General features: G+C 35.2%; 1 protein-coding gene and 1 pseudogene across 3 annotated transcripts in view; both read right to left on the reverse strand.

The window, feature by feature from the left end:
- KCNIP4 (potassium voltage-gated channel interacting protein 4) overlaps positions 1–22,181 on the reverse strand; it is a 979,993-nt gene that overhangs the window by 653,661 nt on the left and 304,151 nt on the right. The window lies entirely within an intron of this gene.
- On the reverse strand, positions 7,791–7,909 carry LOC111744051 (annotated as a pseudogene).

Consider the following 22,181-nt stretch of genomic DNA (forward strand, 5'->3'; position numbering starts at 1 on the left):
GATGTATGAACAGATCAGCCAGTGATTTTGATTCCCTGATATGTGTCAGGAATGGGTCTGGGTGCTGGAAATAGTAAAGTGAGCAAAATAGATAATATTTATTTGTGGACTATTTAACTTAATTTGAGCATCAAGGAAGTATTGGGGAACAATAGCAAATGACACTAACAAGAAAGGACAGAAGCCTAGAACTGTCTTCTAGATAGCTTGAAACACCAACAAGAGGCAAGCACATATAATCCCAGAAACCATGTATAATCTTCAGTGGTTCCTGAAAATAGGACTGCATATCTGACAGTGGGTTAGCAGCATTAATTTAGAGAATTTCAAAGATGTTTACTTCTCCTTAAAGCCAAACTTAGCATTTTATTATTATTAACATAACCATCATCATCATCACTGTCATCATCACAACTATACTGTTTACCGAGCAATTACTGTGTGGTAGGAATTAAGCACTTCCTTTACATCACATAAACCCTCCAGACAATAATATGGGGTAAGTTTTATGACCCTTATTTTACGTGGGAAGAAACTGAAGATCGGGGATGTTAACTTATTTGGTCAAGTTCGTGTTGAATGTAAATGTCTGAAGCTGGACTCAAACCCAAGTCTAACTGCAAATTCCTTTCTCTTAAGCATTATACTCTGCTACATCTCAGAAAAAGTCATCCAGACTCACATATTCTTTCAAAAACATTCTAGACAGCAAGGTCATTTCAAGACTCAAGTACCACCTGGCAACTTGAGCCATCTCTCCAAGTTCTTAGCTCAGCTTATTTATAAATCCCCTCTGAGTATTACTTCCTCACCTTCACATTTTTTTAAGGTCTGTCACAGTCCTCTGAGATGACAGGCTGAAGGATGGTGATGAGAATGTGGTAACATAAAGTTCATAAACAGGAGAGGCTGCCAAGAGTGGACAAGAAGAGGTTCACAGAGGACACACGTGGGAGAGAGCAGCCCCAGCTGTTTTAGCATATGTGCAAATTACCGGTGTGTCTGCATACCCACGCAGAACTGACCATAGTCGGTTAGAAGAATGGACAGTCACACTCAGAAATGCAAATGGATGGGCTGTGGTTGCTCTATTTCCCAAGCCTTAATACTTTGGCTCTTTATCTTACACACATAAACACAGTAGACGAAACCTCCACATAAATAGGCAGCAGGTGCACTGGTATTTTCTTGCCAGGATATTATGCAAGTGTTAAGCTGAGATGATCAGCAGAAGCACACATCCATTGGATTCCCTGCAGAATGCGGGAGGAGGAAGGTCGAGCTGAGCAGGCGGGTTAAATTAAAACTCATCTGCCTTGCAGAAGGGCCACTTATTGCCCAGAGTTGGAAGGTACCTAGGGGTGCAAGAGCTTTAATTGCACTGAAATGAAATCCAGAGCTTGTGAACTCTGGGATGTTTCAGATGTAATGGGAAGTGTCCGCACAAATGCGAAATGATTTAGAAAAAGGGAAGCAATTGTAATAACCCTATGAATGTCTATCCAACACTATGCTGAGTGTTTTGTTTATACTGATACCTCATTATCACATCAAACTTATAAAATATGTATGAGACACTATTATATTGATACATAAACTGGATCTTAGGGAAGTAAAGTAACTTTCCTAAAATATAGATGTTTTAGTGATATGGCAACGTGTGTGTGTGTGTGTGTGTGTAATAGATACAGAAAATTAGATGTAGAAAGAAAATTTAAACCTGAAACTGTCTGAATTAGTAATTACTGTAACAAAGTGCCATACCATACATGTCGATTGCTGGAAATTCTTCTATCTGAATAGCCGGATTACTTATAAGCACATACTTATATTCTAAAGAACTTTCCTCTATTTCTAAAAGAGCCTGCTACTTGTCAAAAATTCTAGCAAATATGTGTTTTGTCAGTGTGATGTGTTATGACTAGTATAACTCTCTTATTTTAACAAAATTTGCTGTTGAATTTTTCTTTTGTTAGATAGATCAGCAAGCTTTGGTTTGTACTGCCTAAAGAGTTTAAAGTAAATTGGTCATGCCTTCTTATATTTATTCTGTAATACAGTCAAAGTCTAGGGCAAGAGAAATTTAAAGCACAAATCCAGAGCTTGTCATTTTTAATTGTTGTATAATATCTCATGTAGATAAGCCAATAAAACCACAATAAAACAGTTTCATCAAAATGGGTCTTAATGTCTTAATATATGCATCCCGATTCATGCATTCGCTTCACTTCTTATCATTTTCCTTTTAAGCCCCCCATGCATATTTTATATAAAAACAGTATTGAAAAATGCATGGGTCCACTGAGAGTTCACAGCCTTCTGTGCCTTCGTGCATTCTCTTCTCTCATTACTTTTCCCCATTTCCTAGTCATACTCCAAAATTCAATTGGTCTTTATCTCTCGACTAAACCTTCCCTGACTTCTCCAGCTGGGTTAGGCATCCATTTCAGATGTTCCAAGAGCATCTTGAGCAATTCGTTATCACCACTGTTTACTTATGGCAATAACAGTAGGAACAGTCACCAGGAGTACTAGGGTTAGTAGTATTAGTACTACAAGAACCAGCAGCAGTAGTAGCAGTAACAGTGATACTAACACTTAAACTCACATTAACCAGCAGCAACAGCGATTGCCATGAACTGAATGCCAGACACAGAACCAGGAATTTAAATATGTTAACCCTAATCCACTGAAATCCCAAGGGTTACCAGGAATTAATTATCCCCACTTCGCAACTGAGGGAAACTGAATTTCTTTTCATTTCTCTTTTATCATTCGGTGGCTAGTTCTCTCAATCACATCTGATTTTCCATTTTCACGTTGCCTTCTTTTTCTTCCTTAAGTAGTGTATCTATATGATTATTTCCCACAAAGAATTATTTTCTGTATTTATGTTAGTTCTACTACTTTTCTAATTTCTAAATCCTTGATTTTTTTCCTATTAATGCCATCCTTCTTTTATCTTTAAGTTTATTTTGTTTCTTTTTCAACAGTTTGAGCCTAGATGCTTAATTCATTTTAGGTTTCACATTTTATTAATGCAAGTATTTAAGCTTATGAATTTTCCTGCAAGAAATGCCCTAGCTGAGTCCCATACTATCTAAATCTATATTTGATCCATTCTGAGATACCATTATTTAGGTCATTTCAAATTGTAACCCATCTTAGAATCAAGAGATACTTTCATCAGAGGGAGAACATTTGCATCTACTAGCACACTGAACTCCATTCTGATTGGATCACAATGGTTAGCACACTGAACTCCATTCTGATTGGATCACAATGGTTATCAGGCAGTTTGCAGTCCCGAAATTGCTGCCGCTCTCAAATCCTGCACAGCCTCCATCATGCTGTCCCTGTTTCCATCCCTCCAGCTTAGTTAATGCACATTGTTGGTGCTCCGAGAGCTGACTTTAGTTGCCGTTTCGAGTATCTTCAGTTCGTCAATCCAAAAGTCTATGAACACTTTCTGAGAAGATAAATAAAGAACTACCATCAAAACTTTCAAAATGGATGTAAGGGCTTAGAAGAAAATTCTGGAGATAACGGAGTATTCTCTTAAGTAATGTCACATCATAATGCACCTAGTGGCCCAATGAACAAAAGATTCTAAGGAATAATTAGAAGAGATGAGTCATAGTTTATTGGCAGAAACTTTCTTCTTAATGAACATAACCATGTATCTCAAAACTGATTTTTTTCCTTACACTTGATGATGAGCTACATTTTGCATCTTTAAAATTATGGATTGCTAGAAATTAACAATTTTTTAAATTTCCATTTTGATCTAGGTGTCTTTAAGAAAAAATTTTTTCTTAAGAAATCCAGGTTATACTGGCTTATTCCTTTCTAGTTCTGTTTTTAATATCCAGCTTTACTATATAGAGATCAGAAAATGTCTACATTATTTATATATTTAAATTATCTAATGAGTCTTTTTTTTCCTCCTGTGGGCCTCAAAATAGCCAGTCCTATCAATGTATAATGGGCATTTGCAAAAAAAAAAAAAAAAATTCCCTCTTATCAGGGAACAGAATTGTTATGCACTTTAAGGAGACCCTTGGTAGCCTTTAATTTACATGGGACTATAAATAAAATAAAATTCTGTAATCCTAGTAGAAGTTGAAAAATTAGAGAAAGAAGGAATAAGATTTGATGAACACTGTTTGACTTTAGATGTTGCAGGTGAATACTGAGACCAGGAGTGTAAGGCGGAATATGTACTTGAGAGACTGAATAAAATAAATGGAGAATTATAGAAGATAAGACTAGATTTGAGAATGAAATCAGAAGGAAGTCTCTAAAACAGACTGCAACCTTATGTTCGATCTGTCCATTTGCCTCCCCCTGCGTTTGCCCTCCTGCAACATTTCTACTTTGTCTGCCTTCGAGTTTCGCTATTTCTGAAAATCTGAATATTACCTCTCCTATTATGAACCCAACAGCTTTCTTTAGATATAGTTTATATCAATTTACTCTTTACATAGCGTTGCTTTAAGGTACAATACCCACGAACTGATAGAATAATACAACGTGTATGTCATTAAATATGACTATTAGAAAGAGCTTGTCTATGTATCTTCTAGAATAATCTCACTTATTCTTGTGCACAGCACTTCGATAAACAGTAAACCCCTTCTACCCAGTCTGGCACCTGTGGTACGGTCACTATTGCCCTCCAGCTGATTAAGTTGAGTCAAGGAGATGAGTTTGGCCTGAATTAGGAGCCACCCAAATTAAGTAGAAATAAGTATATGAGAGGCTAGGAATATAGCACTTCCTGAATTAGAAGCCCAAGATGATTTTGAAGTTTTCAGATAAGAAAAGTTTAGGGCAAACATCACTTATTCTGTTTTGAATGAAAAAGAATACTTTCTATACTAAGGGTCACATTTTCAAGAACATAAGAAAATATTTCTCCCTGTAATTTCTTATATTTAAAAAACAATTTGGCTGTTGAAAAAGAATAATATCTAATACCTTGCTTTCTCTTTTTTTTCTGTAGCTTATTCGAGCATATGTTTTCTATTATGTACACAATTTAATTATAATCTCCCCAAGGAACTACATTCAAACAATCTCTCCACTCATTGTCCTAGCCTGATACTCATTGCCAAATATTTAAAGCACATTTCATATTACACTCTTCATGTCATAATTTGTAGTATGCCAAATTTATTTCATTAGTTAATTATAGAATAGCGACATGTGGATTCGATAGTATGAAAGATATCACAAGTTATATAATATTTTTTTTAAGTAAGTGCTTACCATCAATTATTGAGCACTCAGTCTGTACCAGGAGAAATAAAAAATGAATATGAATAATTCACATGTGTCAATGAAAATATTAAAACTTAGGTTCATTAACATACACAGAACTAGTAAACAGTAGAGCTGGGGTTGCAAGTCAAGGCTGTTGGACTGCCATGCCCATTCTGATACTAAACCTGAAGATGAAATAACCAGATAGCTTTTAAATATTGATTTTAAATATTGAAATAAGTGCTGCAAAACAGGATCTTGGGCTGTTGCCTTCTTTGTAAGTTTGTAGTAAAGTTGAAATGAAGTCATGTGAGCAAACGTGCCTCTGAGCCCCGTCTGGCACCTGGAGGTTCCAGGTATTTGAGTTGCTTTCCTTCCTCAGAATGAGTAGCTGCCCCTGGCAAGCACTTCACCACTCCTGCCTTTTCTTCCTTCTGTGCTTGGAGCTAGAATACATTTCACAGACTTCAAAGAGTGGCCATATGACTGAATTCTGGCCAAGAGAATGTGACTGGACATAATGTGTCTCACTTTCAGATAGGCTCATAAAACTTTTGTGCATACAATCTTCCAGGGCAGATGACCTCTAGAATGTCCTTGACAATCACTTATTGAAGATGGTAGAGCCACAAGATAGAAGGAGGTTGTTTCCCTAAGCCATCACTTGTAGGAGAGCTATTTAAACAAACGAGAAAATTAACTTCTATTTGGTTAAACCATAGGAATTTTAGTTTGTCTCTCACAGGAACTTGCTTATTGTGTTGTTATTGATGTGCTCTGGCTGAAAATAATCCAAAATCCTTCAAAACTTTGGATACCAAAGTAGAAACATTAGACCCAGCTTGCACACTGACTAAAAACCAAAGTCCTAAATTTGCTTAATGCACTCAGAATTATTTGAAATGCTGCTCAAAGCTGTTTCTGGAAATATATCTCACTAGTGAATTATAAATCTTTGATTAGTAATTTATCAAAATGTAAAAACTTTTAGAAGACTTCAGTTATTTAATTTTAATTATTTTATCAAAGTATTACTTTCTTTATAATACATCTTTATCTAGCCCTTGAATTCATAACATTTGAAGTGCTATGATTATAATTATTTTACATTAATATGCTAATTTCTTCAGAGATTACACTCAATTGAACATTTACATTTTTAACCATGTAGACTTAATTAGGTCAATTAAAATACTATTGTATTTTATTTTTACTTTACGATTGCTCCATTATCATTTAATGATTTTGATAATGGCAATAAAATTTATTACTTTTTTCTAAAATTTAGTTCATGGTGCACTTCATTAAGAAAATCAATCAGCTGCACACTCACTGAAGTTTTGCCTATTTTTATTTTAGCTTAGTAAATTCCGATCTATAAACTAATGTTCAAATTATCCTTCTAGTCATAGCCTCCATTACATACTAACATACCTCTATAGCTAAAAGGAGTTTACTTGCTGTGTCTTGAATGTGCTTTGCTAGATGTCACCCTGGGACTTCACTCTAGGCAGTTTGCTATGCCTGGAAAACCCTTGATTCTGACAAGGAGAGTAAAACTAATCTCTCTCAAATGTCGATCTCTAAAAAATTCAAGACCCTTCACCATCTGGTCTTGTCTGACTGCTCTGCCTCCTATTACTTTGAGAATTGCAATTCCATAAATGTCCTCTATTCTCTGGCGTCTCTGTGCCTTTGCACGTACCTCCTCCTCTGCTACTGCTGCCACGCTTTGCCTTGACCACCTGGTCAGTGCCTCTCAATCTTTGGAAACTGTTCAGGAGATACCTCCCAGAAAATAATTTATCACTCTTTCCTTGGCATTATCTCTTTGCCTATATCTGCTTCTATCATCACATGCTGCATACTGTTACTACCATTTACTCGTGCCCACTCAATGCCAAACACCAAACTAGAGGTGTATGTATATTCTTAATAATTCAATGAGAAAACCCACAATTTTAATATTCTTATCACATTTTAGAGGCAACAAAAGTTAACCTATTTGTTCATATTAGTTAATGTATACCTTCTCAGAGTTCATGCTAAATAAGCATGAATTCCCCTGGAATCTACCCATGCCATGATCTGTCTGCTTCTAAGGCCTAGAATCTTTATACGCTCAGATAAATAAACAAGCAAACAAACACTTATTTGCTTGTTTCCATATATATGACTGAGAGGAATCAAGGAGGGAGGAAGAGAAAAAGAAAGGGGAAGAAATAGAAAGTAAGAGATTGAGAAAAAAAGATTTAAACATGGCAGATTCTTCAATTCACCATTATACTCAGTAGGAGAATGATGAAGAGTGAGTGAGCATGAGAGAGGGAGGTGACTGCAGCTTGCCCATGTCACTTCATTTTCTGGCACATCACGGAATGTGAGCATCTTCTGGTCCTGAGTATTGTTCTAGTTTTTATTTTTTATTTTATTTAATTTTTTGTAGGCGAGGCAATCCTTGGCTGACCTCACAGATTCAGCTGACCTTGTCAGCTTACAATCGTTTATTTATTTATTTATTTTTATGCCTATACCAGCTGGTCTTCCTAGGTGGTCTCCCATCCAAGTACTAACCAGGCTCGACCCTGCTTAGCTTCCGAAATCAGACGGGATTGGACTTGTTCAGGGTAGCATGGCCATAGACATAGTTCTAGTTTTGAATCATGTGTATTTTTGTCTATGTTTTGGCATCCAAGGATGAGCCAATGACTTCATCATGTACTCAACAAAAGAAATAGTGATTTTTTTTTCCATCACAGAGGTGATCCATCCCAAGCTGGAATAATTCAGAGGCAATCCCTCTGTCCATAATGGCATACCTTCTCAAGGTATGTTTACCTTGCACATTGACTTGAGAATCCTACTCTTTTGCATAGTTCAGGTGCTCAATAAATACCCGTAGAATGATTGAGTCAATAGATAAAGGCTACTACTCATCAACATTTGTTTCTGCTCATAGATGTCCAATTTTTAGTGTTTCTTCTCGAATTTGAACATTTCTACATCAGCGATTCTAAGGGATCAACTAATTTAAGGCTGTTTCATATAAAGTATCTCTTACGAGGTGGAAACCCAAGAAGCATGAAAATCCAGTGCTTTGCTTTGTTGCTTATGATGGCTTCCCTAGGCCTATCATAAGCCAAAATCACATCAGCACTAAGCCAGACACAGTGTCTCTTGTTTTTTTATAATTCATAAAAACTCACTTAAAGCCACAGTGCTGTCTGAACACAACACAAGCAAAAGATGAGCCTGAAAATGTGCCCAAAAGAAAGAAAACTACTTTGGAGAAAAATGGACACATTACATTTCTTTTGTGCAAAAAAGAAGATATTAAAAAATATCATCTGTATCCTTTGCATGCTGTATTCTTATTCAGATTCCTTTGTGTCATATTAAATATTGATTTAATCATATTTATTGATATATTATTTGTAAATTGATGGCTATGCAGCCTATTAATTTCTGTTTTAATTGCCTATAATTAAATAAATTAATATTCATTCATGTGTTTGTTTATCCTCTCATGAATTATTTTTTATTATAACTCCACATACAAAATTCTGGATGTAGTTACCTACTTGGATCAACTATCCTTCGGCACCCTGCTTTTCATTACTGAAAACCATTATACTATATTAAGGTCAAACCCTATTGATCTCTATATTCTCAAAGTCAATGGATAATTCAATACATGTTGAATACAATGACATTCTAGTTATAATTCTCCATAAACTGCCTTTCAGCATAGAGATAAAACCTTAATTTAACTAAATGTTTCCATCTATCCTGACTCATGTAGCAGAACAAGAATATAAAACACAGTGAAAATCACTTTTGAAAAATAACTTTTTTAGCTAACTTGGACACTATCCAATAGAGCTCACAGTTTTTGATCAGGAACTCTTACATAAATTGCAATCCAATATGTTTTACAAGAATTAGCAAGCACCCCAACTGCAACTAAATTGTTTCACTTCTAATTATAATAACCATTTCCTAAATCTGTGCTATAATAAAATATCTTTACTTGTGCAGTAAAGTGGCAATATCTATTTACTACTAAATTTTATCTAGGTAACTTTAAAACTGCAAGAGTTCTCAATATATAAATTCACAATGTTTGGAAAGAAAAGGGAATGAATCTTTACTGAGTCTTGATCTTGAGCCAGGAACTCTCTCACGTAATACCCACAGTACTGCTTTTAAGTATTACTGCCCTATGTCACACATAAAGACACTTCAGCTCAGAAAGCTTAAACACCTCATCCAAAGTTACACCATTAATAGGTAGCAGAAACTATATTCAACTCTAGATATGTCTTGTTCTAAAACCAGCCTTGTTTGTATATGATGTTTTATTCAAGGTTAAAAATAAAGTTTCCTATGAAATTAAAAGTACATTAGGGTGAAATTGTTTAATATCATGGAGAAATTATTTTTCAAAGGTGAACTAAGAAATATTATTGAACAAGAACTATATTTTCCCTAGAGTGGCATGGAACAGATACTCCTCTATGTGATTATGTAAAATGTCCCACACAAAGTAAACAAATGCTTAAAAGTGATCATTCTCAGTGTTCTAATGGGTCATCTCACAGTTGCCAAGTACATGTTTAAAGGATAGCATTACATTAAAGATGGTGAATCTCAACCTGCCTTTCCTTTTCAGTAGAGAATCAACTTAGCCATTTTGTCGACAAGTACTTTGTATACTGTCAGGAGCAGCTATCTATGATCTGGCCCAGAAATTGGATGTCCTTCTCTGAGCACTGCAGAGAATAATGAGAGAAAAAAGGCAAGCTGGTAACAGTTGTGCTTTTGTAAGGACATGTCAAGCCCATTCAGAGAGCAAATGACAATGTTCAATGACTGTGCTGAGAATTTATCCATGTGAACTGACACTCAACCTGAGCTATATTTATAAACTCAAGTGCATATTCAATTTATTGAATCTTCTGCCTTTCCCTCTGTCACTCTGTATGATGACATTAAGTACAGACCCACAGAGAAAATATCTGTTTCTGAAACGTTTAAGTGAAACACTATTATATTTCTAAACAAGCGAAAAAAAAAAACAAAAAAACAAAACCCTTGGTAGAAAAATGGCATAATAATAGAACTGTAGGAGGTTTATTTTGTGATCTTCAAGGGAATTGACAACTTGAGTAATTCACAATTGTAAATTCAAAATGTCTTTTATGTAGAAAATTCCTGGTGTCATAGCCCGAGAAATGTGTGAGACTAAAGACTTTTCCTTGGATGCACATTATTGATCCATAACAACATGTACTGACCTTTGCCCAATAAAAGACACAATATTTTTGAGAGAGAAAGAAGATAGAAAGGGAATGAATGAGAGCTTGGGCTCTAGTCATATAAACTGGGGTTCAAATTCCGTCCTTGACAGTTACAAGCTATATAAACTTAGACAATAGTATTTTCAAAGCCTCAGCTCTTACATCTGTAAAATGAATAAAAATAATACCTATTACATGTACATGGTTGTTAAAGGACTGAAATCATAGAGTGCACTCAAAGCTCCATTTTTCATAGGGTATTCAAGAAGAAAGTGTTCAATAAATGTTGACTCCCATTATTACTTATAGTGGTTGGTTGAGATCTATATCATCTCTCCTAGAGAAATGCTTCTTTCAGTCTGTCCATCCTAAACACTCAACTAAATTTTTCTTCTCATTTAATTCTTCTTTTTATTCCCCTCTTACAATTACCCATATTTACCTATAGCATTTTTCAAACTCTAGCTGATGATTCACTAATGGGTCATGAAAATCATTTAGAAATGAGTCAGGATGAGACTTAAAAAGAAGAAAGAATAGAATGAAAGGGAATGAAATAGGATGAAACGGAATAGATCACACACTATCAGAGCATATCACACATAGTAAGGGTACAGATTTTTCTGAAACCTCCAATTACATTTAGTGTACACTAGTGTGTGCGTGCGCGCATGTGTGTGCATGCTGAATTGTAATGTAAAATAAATTTTCTCACTAAGTAATAACCAAAAACAACTAAGAAGCACTGGGCAGGAAGGCATTCAAACTTTGGAACTCTGCTACCCATATTACCACTAGCCTTGGTCACTCTATCTCAATGACGCAGTGAATAGGAAGTGAACATCATGCATTTTGCCTCCTTTTTTACTTTTAAAGGAATTTAGTATGATGGAAACTGGAGTATAATAAGAATCTGCTTGAATAAGTTGGTAATTTTTTTACCTAAATTTACTGGTTCATTAATGAAAATGTATATAATTTAGACTTTAAATGGTAAGAGTACTACTATATCATGACCCTTTCCAAGCCTACCCCTGCAGAAAAATAAATATAATTCAATCATTGCTGAATATATTATGTACCAAGAACAGCACAAAAATACGAGTTTAAGTTTTTCTGTTGCATGACATTTTTGTATACTTATTAGAATTATGATTTTCCACTGTTGTGGATGAAATATTTCTCTACAGAGATACATTTTCAAAGGAAAACATTTCCAACATGAATCTACGCAACCACCTTTTAAACAAGCCATGAACATGTGATACGAAGAATGCAAACAGGGCATTTGGTATAAAAATATAACCCCTGAGACAACTGAGAGATCTTTATTTTACTTTTAGATAGTCACTCAGGCATTATAATAGCCATTTTTGGAGAAGAATAGGAAGAAAGAGGATCAAATATGTTCAAATTAACATGTACATCCCTCCCCAGATCACTGTATTTTTAGTTTCAAATATCCTAATTGTCTTTCCTGCTCTGTAATTTCAGAGAAATTAGGATAATTTTGAGGATTATCCGCAACAATGAGAATTGTCCTAAATCGAGCCCTTAACTAAAAATCTCTAACTGCCCTAATTCCAACTAGTAAGAGAGAACTCAATTGCAAAATCAGACTCACATAAATGCTTGTGGTATTTTCTTTTCCCCTTTGAAATTATTCCTCCTTTGAAGAAAAACAGTCCTCGGAATAAACAAAAGTGAATTTTACTGCATATTCATCGTGTTGAAAAACTGAGTTTACAAGTCAAGCATTGTGAACAATTTATAAACATACTGTACAGCAGAGTTAAGAGCCAAGGATTTTAGAATTTGATACATCTGAAGACGAAAGTCTGAGTTCAAATGCCAACTTGATTATTTTCTAGCTTTGTGACTTTGGGAAATTACTTAGGCTTTCTGTGCCTCAGTATCCTCATGGGTGAACAAGAAAAACAATATCTATTTTATAGAGTAGAAGTTGTGCTTAAATAAGGCAACATTAACAGTTATACCAGAACCTGATATACAATAAGTGCTCAATAACCAGTAGCAATTAAGGATGAAAATAGTCATAAACAAGTTGTAGAAACTAGCAACTTGCTAAAATGCCAGGGCTATATACTTCGCCTTCCAAAATAAATTACATTAAGGAAAACATTTAAACACAATCATTTAAAACTATGCTGTGTTATTTTAATGCAATTCTAATATGAGTTTATGTATAAAGCATAAATGTTCATGGCTAAAATACTGAACAAAGCCCATTATAGAAATGCTTTTATTGTACCCATTTCTTCTGAGTTCCAAGCTGGGAAGAAATGAGGAAGAAATAGAATGGGTAGATGATTTGACTTTATAAACTTGAGTGAAACAGATTGTGCTATCATGACACTGAAGAGTTTTTCACACATAGAGAGAAATAAAACTAGTTTATTAAATAAAGACTCCATATAAATATTTCATTGTCAGTTTATTTTTGTAGAGTTAAATTTCTATTCTTTTCCTGCATATGTCCATTTACAAACTCAAAATATGTTTCACTCATCATATCACCAGGGGCTCCACGATGCCTGGCAGATAGCTGGCACTCATTAGACTTATAATAATAATTGATATGGATACATGATTTATACAAACATTTAAACAAGAGTTTACTGCTTAGCAATCTGCCTAGACCATGGTAATTGGACAGTTAAAGGAAAATTCATTACTATCATTTTTCTTTTCTTTTCTCCAATTACCACTGATACTTTAGTGAGAATAAAGTTAAATGAGTGTATCTTTTTTTGTAGGGTGTTTAAGTCTTAGACTAAAAGATTTGTTTCCCTCTAAAAAATGCAATCAGTTTTGAAAGATGTAATCAGGTTTTAAACCTTGTCTAATTCATAGAGGGCTACTCATGTCAACCTGAATTATGCCATTCATTTACCCAAAATTATTCTAGTCATGAAGAATTTATATGTCATAACAAAATTTGCCTTCCAAAAACTTAAAACCCAAATCAATATACACACAATAAGAGAAATTAGTAAAATGACAAGGTGGAATATGATTGTGACAATTTGGATAATTTAGATAGTAAATTGCCTGAATTAATAATGAATGTCAATTATTAAGTACCTACCATAATTACCAATCCTCAAAATATCCAATTAGCAGAACTTCTCCCCACTTTAGAGAGAGTAGGCTCAGGCTCAGAGACTGTGCCTTACTTCAGGCCACACAACTAGTGAGAGGCAAATCCTGGATTCAACCCTAGGTTTGTCAGCCTTCAAAGCTTGAGTTCTTTCCATTACACTTCACTGCTGAAATACCAAGTTGGAAGAAACAAAAGAAAAAAAGAAAAGAAAAAGAAAAGAAAAATCGATAGTGATTAGAGAGAGAGGTAGGGATTTGAAAAAAAAAAAAAAAGATAAAGTAGTGAATTGAAGGGGTTCAACCTTTTGTGAAAAAGCAAGTATATATTACTTTCTCCAAACAAGCCTGACCATTTCCTATGGTTGAGTTTCATTTTATTTCATTTTCAAGAAGAAAAGAAACCAGGCTGGAGAAATCAAGTGCCCCAAGTGCAGAAACAGCCATTGAACGAGAGCTTAACACCATGAATCATTACACTTGGTAAAAGACTTGGCAACTATAGGCACTTCATAAATATTCCTGGAATACACAACAGTTAGTAGCAAACTCGCATTGAGAGCTTACTACGTACCAAGCATTGGCTAAATACTCCATATGTTATTAACAGGCATATTTCTCATGACAATGCTGCAAGATAGGTACTCTTCTCATCTCCATTCTCCCTAAGGGACGAAGAAGTCGATACTCGGAGTGCATACCTATGTGCTCACATCCCCAGTCTGCAGAGAACCTGGCTTGGCCCAGGAACTCTACTTTCTGATCCCTAGATCCTACCCACTCGGCTTCACTGGATAAATAAAACAATCAGGGCTTTCTTAGCTTATTTAAATCAAAGTTGACCTTCAACAATACGGGGGTTAGGGCACCAACCACATGCATGGTGAAAATCTATAAGTAACTTAAGTCTGCCCTCTGCATACACAAATTCCTAACTGTGAACTGAAAATAGTCGACTCTTAAACAACATGGGTTCAAACTTCACAGGTCCTCTTGTACACAGATGTTTTTCCAATAAATACACATTAGAAAACTTTCTAGAGATTTATAACAATTTGAAAAAACTTGCAGATGAACCATGTAACCTAAAAATATTTAAAAAATGAAAACTGTATATAAAAATATTTAAAAAATGAAAATGGTATATAAAATATATGTAGATACTAGTCTGTTTTGTAATTTACTAGCATAAAATATATACAAATCTATGATAAAAAGTTAAAATTTACCAAAACTGACACACCAAATACTTACAAACCATACATGGTGCCACTTAGAGTCGAGAAAAACGTAAACAAATGTAAACATTCAGTATTAAATCATAAGTGCATAAAATTAACCACAGTACATACTGAACTGCTGTAATAATTTAATAGCCACCTCCTGTTGCTATTACACTGAGATCAAGTGTTGTGAGTATCTGCTTAAAAGGCTGTGTAATGATAGTCACCTTCTGGTGAGCAGTTCTCTCTCCAATAAATTGTGTTTTTCTATAAAAAGTGATCTCACAGTACTCGTGTATTTTCCATCATATTTAGTGCAATACAGTAAACCATGAACAACACCATGGACCCATACAAAGTGCCATTAGTGGTGCTGGAGATGCTCCCAAGAAGCAGAGGAGAGTCATGATGCTGGCAAGAAGCAGCTGAGTTACTGGATATGTACAGTAGATCAAGGTCTGCAGCTGTGGTTGCCACCATTTCAAGGTAAATGAATCCAGCATAAGGACCATTATTAAAAGAAAAAGGAAGGAAGGAAGGAAGGAAGGAAAGAAGGAAGGAAGGAAGGAAGGAAGGAAGGAAGGAAGGAAGGAAGGAAGGAAGGAAGGAAGGAAGGAAGGAAGGAAGGAAGGAAGGAAGGAAGGAAGGAAGGAAGGAAGGAAGGAAGGAAGGAAAGAAAAAGCAAGCAAGCAAGCTATACCAGCAGGCACAAAAATCTTGCACTTGTTATGAAATACCTTTTTATCTCATATTGAAAATGCAGCTTTTATGTGGGTGCAGAATTGCTATATGAAAGGCATATCTATAGATTCTAATATGGTTCAAGAAAAAGCGAAGTCATTATGTGACAACTTAAAGCAAAAAGAAGGTGTAGGATCTAAAGCCAGAGAGCTTAATGCCAGGAAAGAATAATTTAATAATTTTAGATAGAGGCTTGTCTTAAAAAAAATGTCAAGATAACAGGAGAAGCAGCTTCTGCCAATCAAGAGGCAGCAGACAAGTTCCCAGACATCATTAAGAAAATCATTGAGGAGAAAGAATGTCTGCCTAAACAGGTTTTTAATGCAGACAAAAGTGCTCTATTCAGGGGGATGGTGAGGGGGGAGCCACAAAGGACATGTATTAATAAGTAAGGGAAGTGAGCATCAGAATTTAAGGCAGGAAGGGATAAGGTAACTTTACCATTTTGTGCAAATGCAGACAGGTTTATGATCAGGAGTGTCCTTATCTGTAAAGCTGCTAACCCTGAGTCTTACAGGGAAAAGATGAACACCAGATGCTAGTCTCCTGATTATACAACAAAAAGGCCCGGACAACAAGAACGCTTTTTATGGATTGATTCCATCGATGTTTTGTCCCTGAAGTCAGGAAGTACCTTGCCAGTAAGGAACAGCCTTTTAAAGTTCTTTTGATATTGGACAATGCCTCTGGCCACCCAGAACCCCACAAATTGAATACCAAAAGCATCAAAGTGGTCTACCTGTTCTTAAACAGATGCCTCCAATTCAGCCTCTAGATCAGGGGGTCGTCAGGACGTTTAAGGCTCATTACACACAGTCTCTATGGAAGGGATGGTCAAGGCTATGAAAGAGAACCCTGAAAGAGTGAACATCATACTAGTCTGGAAGGATTACGCCATTGAAGATGTCATCATTGCTATAGGAAAAGCTGAGAAAGCCATCAAGCCCAAGACAATAAATTTCTGCTGGAGAAAACTGTGTCGAAGATGATGTATGTGCTGTCACAGGATTTACAACAGAGCCAATCAAAGAAATCATGAAAGAAATTGTGGATATGGCAAAAAAAGGTGAAGGTAAAAGGTTTCAAGATATGGAGAAATTCAAGAGCTAACAGACACCACGCCAGAGGAATTAAAGGAGAGGACTTGATGGAGATGAGTGTTTCTGAACAAGTGCCAGAGGGAGAGGAAGATGTAGAAGTAGCAGTGCTAGAAAATAAACTGGCATCAGACAAGCTGGCAGAAGAGTTCTGATTATTCAAGATTGCTTTTGACTTCTTGTACGACATGGAGCCTTGTATGGTATGGGTACTGAAACTAAAGCAAATGGTGGAAGACTTAGGACTATATAGAAACATTTACAGAGAAGTAAAAACTCCAAACAGAAAGGACAGTGTATTCTGTGAAGTCACGCTGAGTGCGCTTCCCCCTCCTGCCTCTCCACCCACTTCCTGCACCCAAGACAGCAAGACCAACCCCTCCACTTCTTCCTTCTCCTCTTCAGCCGACTTAGTATGAAGATGACGAGGATGGAGACCATCATGATGATCCACTTCCACTGAATAAATAGTAAATAACTGGCATGCAGTACAGTTAATAAACTTATCTGTTGAGTACACGTGTGTCATCATATAAAAGTCTACTTACTAACTGTACGGCGAGAACTGTATAAAATATTTTTGTGTCATCATCATCATCATCATCATCACCACCTAAGTATTCACGGTGTAAAACATCAGGTATAAAACTTCTGTGGTAATGAATAGCCTATCCTTACAAAGACATAAGGTGAGTAATATTTAATATAAAATTAATAATGTGTTAGTTTTCCTACTGCTTTATTACTTTTCTTAAAAAGAATTATATTATAGTACACTATGTATCTCTCATAATTGGAGGAACTGTGCATCAGATTATCATCAAATAAGTGTTTATAAAAAAAGTAACGATGTTTTTAATACTGTGTTATAAATATGACTGTAATACTATGTGCCATCAAAATTCTATAATGATTCATTCATTAGTGTATGGGATAAGATACCATAAGGCAATCATATTGCTGCCTCTTCATTTGCAATTTCCAAATTATTATATCTGTAAATTAAAATAAATTTTTTGCAGTATCTTTCCATTTTTATGTCTAGTGTTAGTAATACACAGAATATCTACAGTATTTTGTATCATATAAGACCATATTCATGTAGGAGCTGAGAGACAGATGAGTCATCTTATAAACAGACAACATACTCTTATAGTATTGATAAATACAGTACAGTTCTATAAATATATTTTATCTTTCTTATGATTTTCTTAACATTTCCTTTTCTTTAGCTGACTTTATTGTAATAATACAGTACATAATACATACAACATAGTCAATATGTTCTAATCGACTACTTACATTATCAGTAAGGCTTCTAATCAATAGTAGGCTATTAGTAAAGTTTTGCAGGAGTTGAAAGTTATACTCCGATTTTTGACTGTGGAGGCGGGGGTTCGAGCCTCTTATTCCCACGTTGTTCAACCATACTTATAAATCAACATTTTGCCTTAAAAATTTATTATCAAGACAAAACGTTTTTATAAAATAAAATAAATACCACCTATCCAACTGAAATGAAGTGAAAGGAAAGAATTTGCAATGCATTTCACCACATCATCAGAAGGAGAACCATGGATCCTGGCAGATCTGAAGCTTCCTCTTTGCTCTTTAATTCCCACGCTGAGAGGTTGTCAGGAAAAATGGGAGATAGGCTTAAAAACTCATCAGCATTCATATATCACAGGAAGCATTTCCTTTAAAAACAACTATGCTTGAATACATAATAAAACTATTACTGTATAAAGTCCATTATTCCAGAAATCATAAAAAGAACTTCCAAGAAGCTTAATTTATTGACTGGTATTATGAAATGAGGGTGTGAGATGGAAAGCAAAAGTTTGAGATAATGGAATAGAGACACATAAGAAAGAAATATGGGTAATGAGTGTCAGACTGAAAGACTGCAATCGACCACAATTACGATTAAATGGAATGATTATCAATAGTCACTGATAAAATTAACATTTACCTTCAAAGAGGATCTCCAGTCTTTTGATGAAGAAGAGAAACTTCTTTTTAATTTATGAGTAATAATAGCATTGATTAAAGATAATGCACATTTGTGATACTGTACTAAGCAAAGGTGTAGGATCTAAAGCCGGAGAGCTTAATGCCAGGAAAGAATAATTTAATAATTTTAGATAGAGGCTTGTCTTAAAAAAAAATGTCAAGATAACAGGAGAAGCAGCTTCTGCCAATCAAGAGGCAGCAGACAAGTTCCCAGACATCATTAAGAAAATCATTGAGGAGAAAGAATGTCTGCCTAAACAGGTTTTTAATGCAGACAAAAGTGCTCTATTCAGGGGGATGGTGAGGGGGGAGCCACAAAGGACATGTATTAATAAGTAAGGGAAGTGAGCATCAGAATTTAAGGCAGGAAGGGATAAGGTAACTTTACCATTTTGTGCAAATGCAGACAGGTTTATGATCAGGAGTGTCCTTATCTGTAAAGCTGCTAACCCTGAGTCTTACAGGGAAAAGATGAACACCAGATGCTAGTCTCCTGATTATACAACAAAAAGGCCCGGACAACAAGAACGCTTTTTATGGATTGATTCCATCGATGTTTTGTCCCTGAAGTCAGGAAGTACCTTGCCAGTAAGGAACAGCCTTTTAAAGTTCTTTTGATATTGGACAATGCCTCTGGCCACCCAGAACCCCACAAATTGAATACCAAAAGCATCAAAGTGGTCTACCTGTTCTTAAACAGATGCCTCCAATTCAGCCTCTAGATCAGGGGGTCGTCAGGACGTTTAAGGCTCATTACACACAGTCTCTATGGAAGGGATGGTCAAGGCTATGAAAGAGAACCCTGAAAGAGTGAACATCATACTAGTCTGGAAGGATTACGCCATTGAAGATGTCATCATTGCTATAGGAAAAGCTGAGAAAGCCATCAAGCCCAAGACAATAAATTTCTGCTGGAGAAAACTGTGTCGAAGATGATGTATGTGCTGTCACAGGATTTACAACAGAGCCAATCAAAGAAATCATGAAAGAAATTGTGGATATGGCAAAAAAAGGTGAAGGTAAAAGGTTTCAAGATATGGAGAAATTCAAGAGCTAACAGACACCACGCCAGAGGAATTAAAGGAGAGGACTTGATGGAGATGAGTGTTTCTGAACAAGTGCCAGAGGGAGAGGAAGATGTAGAAGTAGCAGTGCTAGAAAATAAACTGGCATCAGACAAGCTGGCAGAAGAGTTCTGATTATTCAAGATTGCTTTTGACTTCTTGTACGACATGGAGCCTTGTATGGTATGGGTACTGAAACTAAAGCAAATGGTGGAAGACTTAGGACTATATAGAAACATTTACAGAGAAGTAAAAACTCCAAACAGAAAGGACAGTGTATTCTGTGAAGTCACGCTGAGTGCGCTTCCCCCTCCTGCCTCTCCACCCACTTCCTGCACCCAAGACAGCAAGACCAACCCCTCCACTTCTTCCTTCTCCTCTTCAGCCGACTTAGTATGAAGATGACGAGGATGGAGACCATCATGATGATCCACTTCCACTGAATAAATAGTAAATAACTGGCATGCAGTACAGTTAATAAACTTATCTGTTGAGTACACGTGTGTCATCATATAAAAGTCTACTTACTAACTGTACGGCGAGAACTGTATAAAATATTTTTGTGTCATCATCATCATCATCATCATCACCACCTAAGTATTCACGGTGTAAAACATCAGGTATAAAACTTCTGTGGTAATGAATAGCCTATCCTTACAAAGACATAAGGTGAGTAATATTTAATATAAAATTAATAATGTGTTAGTTTTCCTACTGCTTTATTACTTTTCTTAAAAAGAATTATATTATAGTACACTATGTATCTCTCATAATTGGAGGAACTGTGCATCAGATTATCATCAAATAAGTGTTTATAAAAAAAGTAACGATGTTTTTAATACTGTGTTATAAATATGACTGTAATACTATGTGCCATCAAAATTCTATAATGATTCATTCATTAGTGTATGGGATAAGATACCATAAGGCAATCATATTGCTGCCTCTTCATTTGCAATTTCCAAATTATTATATCTGTAAATTAAAATAAATTTTTTGCAGTATCTTTCCATTTTTATGTCTAGTGTTAGTAATACACATAATATCTACAGTATTTTGTATCATATAAGACCATATTCATGTAGGAGCTGAGAGACAGATGAGTCATCTTATAAACAGACAACATACTCTTATAGTATTGATAAATACAGTACAGTTCTATAAATATATTTTATCTTTCTTATGATTTTCTTAACATTTCCTTTTCTTTAGCTGACTTTATTGTAATAATACAGTACATAATACATACAACATAGTCAACATATTCTAATCGACTACTTACATTATCAGTAAGGCTTCTAATCAATAGTAGGCTATTAGTAAAGTTTTGCAGGAGTTGAAAGTTATACTCCGATTTTTGACTGTGGAGGCGGGGGTTCGAGCCTCTTATTCCCACGTTGTTCAACCATACTTATAAATCAACATTTTGCCTTAAAAATTTATTATCAAGACAAAATGTTTTTATAAAATAAAATAAATACCACCTATCCAACTGAAATGAAGTGAAAGGAAAGAATTTGCAATGCATTTCACCACATCATCAGAAGGAGAACCATGGATCCTGGCAGATCTGAAGCTTCCTCTTTGCTCTTTAATTCCCACGCTGAGAGGTTGTCAGGAAAAATGGGAGATAGGCTTAAAAACTCATCAGCATTCATATATCACAGGAAGCATTTCCTTTAAAAACAACTATGCTTGAATACATAATAAAACTATTACTGTATAAAGTCCATTATTCCAGAAATCATAAAAAGAACTTCCAAGAAGCTTAATTTATTGACTGGTATTATGAAATGAGGGTGTGAGATGGAAAGCAAAAGTTTGAGATAATGGAATAGAGACACATAAGAAAGAAATATGGGTAATGAGTGTCAGACTGAAAGACTGCAATCGACCACAATTACGATTAAGTGGAATGATTATCAATAGTCACTGATAAAATTAACATTTACCTTCAAAGAGGATCTCCAGTCTTTTGATGAAGAAGAGAAACTTCTTTTTAATTTATGAGTAATAATAGCATTGATTAAAGATAATGCACATTTGTGATACTGTACTAAACATTTATTCACGTTGTGTCATTTGATTTTCTCAGAAGTGAGATAGATATCAATGTCTCCATTTTATAAACAGGACCAAGATAAGGAAATTAAGAAGTTGACCTATTCCAGTAGGATTTATGACGCATTTCCTGTAATTTTCATTTGTAGCACGCTTCCAATTGTTAATCTTTATTTGTATAATTATTTATTTAAAATCTTCATTTATTTTTAGACAATATGTGACATGAAAAGAGGGATGGTAGATTTTATTTATCTCTATGAAAACAGTGTCTGGTCAACTATGGGTGCTCAGAAA

The sequence above is a fragment of the Pteropus vampyrus genome, unplaced genomic scaffold (assembly GCF_000151845.1).
Source record: "Pteropus vampyrus isolate Shadow unplaced genomic scaffold, Pvam_2.0 Scaffold5, whole genome shotgun sequence".
In the NCBI taxonomy this organism is placed as follows: Eukaryota; Metazoa; Chordata; class Mammalia; order Chiroptera; family Pteropodidae; genus Pteropus; species Pteropus vampyrus.